The sequence below is a fragment of the Arachis ipaensis genome, chromosome B2, assembly GCF_059453495.1.
Source record: "Arachis ipaensis isolate K30076 ecotype BB chromosome B2, ASM5945349v1, whole genome shotgun sequence".
In the NCBI taxonomy this organism is placed as follows: Eukaryota; Viridiplantae; Streptophyta; class Magnoliopsida; order Fabales; family Fabaceae; genus Arachis; species Arachis ipaensis.
In genome coordinates, this window is record NC_142437.1 from 46,314,651 (window position 1) to 46,322,792 (window position 8,142).

At 40.9% G+C, this 8,142-nt stretch overlaps 1 non-coding gene across 1 annotated transcript; it reads right to left on the reverse strand.

The window, feature by feature from the left end:
- Nucleotides 1-6,131: 6,131 nt before the first annotated feature.
- Nucleotides 6,132-6,238, reverse strand: LOC148573847 (small nucleolar RNA R71). The gene has a single exon (XR_015905765.1). It is a non-coding gene; the product is annotated as a small nucleolar RNA R71 (small nucleolar RNA).
- Between the last annotated feature and the right edge of the window lie 1,904 nt (nt 6,239-8,142).

Sequence of the window (8,142 nt, forward strand, 5' to 3'; positions counted from 1 at the left end):
TAACTAAAACAGACCAGGTAACCTTATAATATCATTCAAGAATCTTCTAATACTAATATAATGATAATATTATACTATTATATCTCTTCTCTCATGAGTCAAGTCCGGTTCGTCAAACTGAGACTATTTACGAAAACTACAATCAGAACTCCTAACCGATACGGTTCAAAAACTAGGTTCTTTGCGATTGCGTTGTCGGGCTTGTCTCAACTAAGGTCCTGAGTTAAAGATAACATAATGACAATGAGGATTGAGATGCTTGATGATACATCAGAGGTGTTCCCTTTACTGATCTTCCGGAGAAATCCGTACTTTCAGAAAAGATCTCATGTACTCGAAAATCAGGGTTGTTACACAGAGCGGTTGCTAGTGGGCAGTATAGAGCGCCCAATGAAGTCCAGCCAGCCTCTGGCGACTGGTTTGAGATCTCCTCTCTTGAGTTGGTTCGGGGCACCCTTTGTGTTGGTTGTCCACTTGGCTCCAGGGAGGCATATGTCCTCTAGGATTTTGTCCAAGCCCAGGTTTGATCTCATCATTCTCCTATTAAAGGAGTTTGGGTCATCTTGCAGTTGAGGCAGCTTGAAGATCTCCCTTATTTTGTCAGGGTGGGTGTGAACAATCTTCCCTCTGACCAGAGTTCTATAGTCATAGAATACGGTTCCAGCTATCCTTTGCTTGTCCGTCTGCCATAGATTAGCATAGAATTCCTTAACCATGTTTCTCCCTACCTTTGTTTCAGGATTAGCTAGGACTTCCCAGCTCCTGTTTCGGATTTGCTCTTGGATCTCCAGATATTCATCTTCTTTCAGATCGAATTTAACTTCCGGGATCACTGACCTTAGACTCATTATTTTGTAAAAATGGTCTGAATGTTCTTTGGTTATGAACTTCCCTTGATTCCAAAGTGGTCTTGGAATATTCTCTTTCTTGCCTCTTGAGTCAGTTTGTTTTCCCTTAGGAGCCATGATCTTAGTGGGTATTGGTTTAGTGATCACGGATAAACACACCACACTTAGAGGTTTGCTTGTCCTCAAGCAAAAGAAAAGAAAGGAGGAGGAAAGAGGGAGAGCCAAGCGCAACTTGTGGAGGAGAGGAGGAGAGGCCGAACCAATATTTAAAGGGAAGGGGGTGGGTTTCGAAAATTATTTGAGAAAGATATGATAGAAAAAGTGATTTGGAAAAGATAAGTATGATAGGAAAAGATGTGATTTAAAATTGAAAAGATATGAAAGATATTTGAAAAAGATAAATCTGAATTTTGAAAAAGATGATGCGAAGATTTGAAAAAGATATTGATGAGTTGAAAAGATTTTAGAAGGAGAAGAGATAGATTTGTTTTGAAAAGGATTTGAAAATAATTTGAAGAGGATTAAGAAAAAGGGTTTATGAATTAAGATACATTTGATATTTTTTGAAAAAAGATTTGAAAAATTAGGATTTGTAACATGTTTGTGCAAGAAATCATGAATTGAAATATAAAAAATGGAAAAAATTTGAATTGAAAACGAAATTGCCTACTCCCCACAATCCTGGCGTTAAACGCCCAACTGCTGCATGTTTTGGGCGTTTAACGCCCAGTTGGTGCTTGGTCTGGGCGTTTAACGCCCAGTTGTTGTTTCTAGCTGGCGTTAAACGCCAGAAACTCCTTTGTCACAGGATGCGGTAAATCTGGCGTTAAACGCCCAGAAGCTACTTCTTTCTGGCGTTTAACGCACAGATGGCTATCTTTACTGGCATTAAACGCCCAGTAGATGCTCTTTTTGGGTGTTTAACGCCCAGTTTTGCCTCTTACTGGCGTTTTCTTGCCAGTGAGCTCTTTTTTTTCTGTTTTGTGCCTGAATCCTTCTGCAACCTTGTGAACTTATGCAATTGACTCTTTACCTTATTAATATTGAACTTATATACTTTAAAAATAAATAAAATGAAGAAGAGAATAAAATAAAATAACAGAAAAAGTTTTGCCAATGGCTGGGTTGCCTCCCAGCAAGCGCTTCTTTATTGTCTTTAGCTAGACCTTGCTGAGATTTTAATCTAGCCTCAGCCTTGAGCACTCTTGCTCAATATTGCCTTCAAGATAATGCTTGATTATCTGTCCATTAACAATGAACTTCTTATTAGAATCAAGGTCTTGAAGCTCCACAGAGCCATATGGTGATACACTTGTAATCACATATGGTCCCCTCCACCGGGATTTTAGTTTCCTAGGGAATAGCCTGAGCCTAGAGTTAAACAACAGAACCTTTTGTCCTGGTTCAAAGACTCTAGATGACAGCTTTCTGTCATGCCACCTTTTTTATTTCTCTTTATAAAGCTTGGCATTTTCGAAAGGAGTGAGTCTGAATTCCTCTAGCTCATTCAGCTGGAGCAATCTTTTTTCTCCAGCTAATTTGGCATCAAAGTTTAGGAATCTGGTTGCCCAGTAGGCCTTATGTTCCAGTTCCACGGGCAGATGACAGGCCTTGCCATGCACAAGCTGGTATGGAGAGGTCCCTATAGGAGTCTTGAATGCTGTTCTGTAAGCCCACAGAGCATCATCCAAGCCTCTTGCCCAATCCTTTCTACGGGTACTTACAGTCCGTTCCAGGATTCTTTTTAGTTCTCTATTAGAAACATCAGCTTGCCCATTTGTCTGTGGATGATATGGAGTTGCCACCTTGTGGCTAACCCCATACCGGACCAAGGCAGAGTAAAGTTGTTTGTTGCAGAAGTGAGTGCCCCCATCACTGATTAGTACTCTAGGGACACCAAACCTGCTGAAGATATGTTTCTAGAGGAACTTCAGCACTGTCTTAGTATCATTAGTGGGTGTGGCAATGGCCTCTACCCATTTTGATACATAATTGACTGCCACCAGAATATAAGTGTTTGAGTATGATGGTGGGAAAGTGATGCCAGGGCATTTTGGCCAGTTTCACTGACCTTTTCTTTACTGTTTTTAAGGTAGTTTCATGCATTTTCTTAGAAAATAAGCTAGTTTTGGGTAGATATTCACTTACATCTTGATTCAAGCATACATTGTGCACTTTACATGATTTCATGAGAATTTTGCATGAATTATATGACAAATTGGATGATGCATGACTCATGACCTGGACTAGAACTTTGATGCACTTTATTGCTTGATTTCAGGACAAAGGAAGCAAGGAAGAACCACAGTAGCAGCCACGTTAGTCTAACTAACGTGACCACTAACGTGGAATAGGAGCTAGCTTGCAACGTTAATGAGAAAAGTAATCACCAATAACGCCCTCGAAGCCATCATAACCCACGTTAAGAGTCACGTTAACTAAGTTAACGTGAACTCTAACGTGGAAGAAAGAAAATGGAGCCAACGTTAGTGACACTTACCATTGTCACTAACGTTGGACCAAGCTCATAAGTGGCCACGTTAAGAGCCACGTTAACTTAGTTAACATGGACTCTAACGTTAAGAAGCAAAAGAGAAGCCAACGTTAGTGACATTCACCTTTGTCACTAACGTTGGCCAAGCCTCCATAAGCCACGTTAACTCCCACGTTAACTTAGTTAACGTGGAAGCTAACGTGGAGAGAGCAATTGATAGCCAACGTTAGTGAAACTTACCTTTGTCACTAACATTGGGGTGAACCACCAAGAGCCACCATGAGTAACATTAACTCCCACGTTAACTCAGTTAACGTGGAGGCTAACGTGGATAAAGAGATGATGAGCCAACGTTAGTGACACTCACCTTTGTCACTAACGTTGGAGATGGCTAGCATGACTACGTTAGAAGCCACGTTAACTTAGTTAACGTGGACTCTAACGTGGGAAATAGGGGCACATTGGAACGTTAGTGACAAAGGTAAGTGTCGCTAACGTTCTCGAAGGATTGGCATTACTACGTTAGAAGCCACGTTAACCTAGTTAACATGGACGCTAATGTAGGAACAAGGGAGGACTCTCGACGTTATTGGGAAAGGTAAGTCCCAATAACGTGTGCGAAGGACCAAGAGGCAAAGTTAGTGGTCACGTTAGTGTCACTAACGTTGAAGTCAACGTGATCATACTTGGGTTAGGAACGTTAGTGAAAAAGGTGATTGTCACTAACGTTCATGAACCCACACTTTCACTTAACGTTGACACCACTAACGTCCTGAGCCAAAGTCCCTGCCTACTTCACCTTTTCTCTCTGCAAGCAAAGCTAAGCCCAATGAAAAGGATAACTGCTTCAAACTCAAGATTCAGAGACCCATACCCAAGACTTGAAGAGCCAACTAGAAGATCGGAAGAGTAGTATATATAGGAGTAGCTTTGAATTAGTTAGGGAGAGTTGGAAAACTTTAGGGAGCCTTTGGCATAGAACTACTCTCTGTATTTTACTTTCTCTGCACTTCTAGTTTTACTTTCATCATGTATTCTCCATCTTGGTTTTCATTTTCCAAAGCTATGAACAACTAAACCCCTTTCATTGGGTTAGGGAGCTCTGTTCTAATTTGATGGATCAATATTAGTTTTCATTCTCCTTCTTCTATCTTTTCTCTTGATTTTACTAGAAAGCTTTCGATCTTCATCCAATTGGGTAGTTATCTTGGAAAAGAAGCTATTCATACTTGGATCTCTTCTGAACCTTGAAAGAGGAATGAAGAGATCATGCTAGAAATACTTTCTCATGCTGGACCAAATTGGGTTTGGATGGATATGTGACTATAATCCTACCAACACTTGATTTGGGAAAAGCATGTGGTAAAATCAGTGACCATACTTCATCTCTTCTCATGAGCAATTGACCAAGAAATTGGCTATTGATCAAGATTTGAGAGATTGAATTACCAAGAAATTGGAATTCGATCACTTAAGATTGCCAAGGAGATCAATGAATGCATTGATTGAGGAAGAGATGAAAATGAACTTGATCCGGAGAATGCAACATCTCCTGAGCCCAATGAACTCCCCATTTCTGATCTTACCCATTCTCTTTAATTTCTGCCATTTACTTTTATGAGAAATTACCCCATTCCTGTTTAAGATTCTGCAATTTACTTTCCGTCATTTACATTCAGCTCTTTATTTCTAGCATTTACTGTTTCTGCTATTTACTTTCCCGCCATTTAATTTTCTGCAAATCTCAAATCAAATTCTGGTTCGCTCAACTAGAACATTCCTCTAATTAAAGTTGCTTGATCAATCAATCTCTGTGGGATTCGACCTCACTCTATTGTGAGTTTTTACTTGACTACAAATTCGGTACACTTGCCGAAGAAAATTTGTTAAGAGACAAGTTTTGTGCGTATCAAGTTTATGGCGCCGTTGCCGGGGATTGATTTTGAATCAACAATGATTAAATTGGAGGATAACTAGATTGAGCATTTTTCTTTTATTTGATTTAAATTTCTGTTGAGTTAATTCGCTTTCAGTTTTAGTTAATTTTTCCCTTCCCCCTACTTTTTCGTTTATTTTTTTTAGTTATTTACAATTCAGTTCACTAACCCACTAACTGTTTGATATATTGCATCACTCACACTAACAGTAATTCTAACAGAATACTTTCTGGATCTGTTTCCTTACTTGTACCTTGTTGGTTGTATGACAGGGAGGAGAAGCGGGGCTTCAACTTCCTTTAATTCTGAACCGGAGAGGACCTTTCTTAGATTAAGGAGGGAAGCAAGAGGAAAAAGAGTAGTGGGTGCTAAGGAAGAGGAAGAGTACTTTGAACTAGACATGGAGGAAAATATGGAGAACCATCATGAAGAAGAGGCTCACAACCATGGCAGAGAAGGTTTAGCAAATCATGCTGGGCAAGAGAGAAGAGTTCTAGGCTCCTACATTAACCCAAACCCAAGAAACTGTGGGAGTAGCATTCAAAAGCCAACCATACATGCCAACAACTTTGAACTAAAACCACAACTCATCACCTTGTTCAAAACAAATGTTCATTCGGAGGAGGCGTCCAAGAAGACCCCAATCAACATCTAACCACCTTCCTGAGGATATGCGATACTGTGAAGTCTAATGGTGTTCATCCTGACACCTATAGACTACTTTTGTTCCCTTTCTCACTCAAGGATAAGGCATCTAAATGGCTGGAATCCTTCCCTAAGGAGAGTTTGACAACCTGGGAAGATGTGGTGAACAAATTTTTAGCCAGATTCTATCCTCCTCAAAGAATCAACAGGCTGAGAGCTGAGGTTCAAACTTTCAGGCAGCAGGATGGTGAGACTCTATATGAAGCATGGGAGAGGTTTAAGGACCTAACAAGGAGGTGTCCACCAGATATGTTCAATGAATGGGTGCAGCTACACATTTTCTATGAAGGCCTTTCTTATGAATCAAAGAAAGCAGTATACCACTCATCCGGGGGATCTCTGAACAAGAAGAAGACCATTGAGGAGGCCATAGATGTCATTGAAACTGTAGTAGATAATGACTACTTCTATGCCTCTGAAAGAGGGAACACTAGAGGAGTGATGGAGCTAAACAATGTAGATGCTCTGCTGGCCCAAAACAAGCTCATTACCAAGCAATTAGCTGACCTCACCAAGAAGATGGAGAGGAACCAAGTAGCAGCAATCACCACCTCATCAACAACCCAAGAGGGAGTGAATGCAGAGGCAGAGAGTGAGCAGGAGCAAGCCAACTACATTGGGAATTTACCTAGACAAAATCATGACCCATACTCCAAGACCTACAACCCTGGTTGGAGGAATCACCTAAACTTTGGGTGGGGGAATCAACAAGATCAAAGCCAAGATCAGAGACGTCACAACCCCAACAACAATGCAGCTCACCAACAATTCACACAGAGAACATATCAACACCACCATAACAACACCTCTCCACATCCATATCAAAACCAAAATAACACTCCTCATCCTTCTACCTCCAATCCCAACCTACCATCATCTGATGACAGACTCTCAAGGATTGAGAACCTGCTTGAAGGCATATGCAAAGAGATTCAAGACAACAAGGTGTTCAAGGAGGAAGTGCGAGCAAATTTTAAGAACCAGGGAGACACCATCAAGAGGTTGGAATCTCAAGTGGGGTATCTCTCTGAGCAGATTCTCAAACCTACAGATGGATTCCCAAGTGACACAGAGAAAAATTCGAGAGGTGAAACAAAGAAAGTAAGATGGGAAGATTGCAAGATGGTCACTATAAGTGGTAAGGAGACTGAGGACAAGCCAAACAAGCCGTCAGAACAACCTGGAGATACCTCAGCAGAGAAGAAGGAAAAAGATCACCAAGAACCAAAAATCTCACAACAAGAGCTGCTGAGACTCTATGCACCCTTTCCCCAACTATTCAACGGTGCTGTGGAGAAGAGAATATACTCAAGATTTCTTGACTTGTTTGCATCTCTGCATGTAAACATACCATTCATCAAGACCATCCAACAAATGCCTGCATACATCAAGTATATGAAGGAACTGCTTCCCAGGAAAAGCTCACTCAAGGGAGGCCAAACTATAGTGATGAACAAGGAGTGCAGCGCCCTCATTCAACCAGAGTTGCCTACAAAAAGAAAGGACCCATGGAGTTTTCACATCCCCTGTGTCATAGGAGAAACAATGTTTGATAAAGCACTCTGTGATTTGGGAGCAAGCATCAACTTAATGCCTTTATCCCTTATGAAGAGGCTGCAGATCAATGAGATAATGCCCACAGATGTAGTCATCAGGCTGGCTGATAAAACTCAAAAACAAGCAATAGGAGTGGTGGAAAATGTATTAGTAAAGGTTGGGAAATACTTCCTCCCAACAGACTTTATCATATTGGACAATGAAGAGAGTCACACTCACCCAATCATATTTGGAAGACCATTCCTAGCTACAGCCAGAGCACTCATAGATGTAGAGCGAGGGGAGCTAATCTTGAGGATCCATGATGAACAACTCAGCTTTAATGTCTTCAAACTCTCACAAGAAACAGATCAAGAGAACAAGGAACCAAGGAAGAATCACAGTGAGATACTGAAGGAAGAAACAAGCACTGAAGCACAACCAGCACATCTGGGAACTCTCTTGATTGATGAACAAGGCAAACAGCAATTGCTACAGCTCAAAGAAAATCAGGAGGAACCCAAACCACCAGAATCATATGAGACCAGTAACCACATTTTCTTAGAAGAGGAGGTCACAAAGAGTAAGACAACATCACAAGGAACAAAGAAGAAGGTACCAA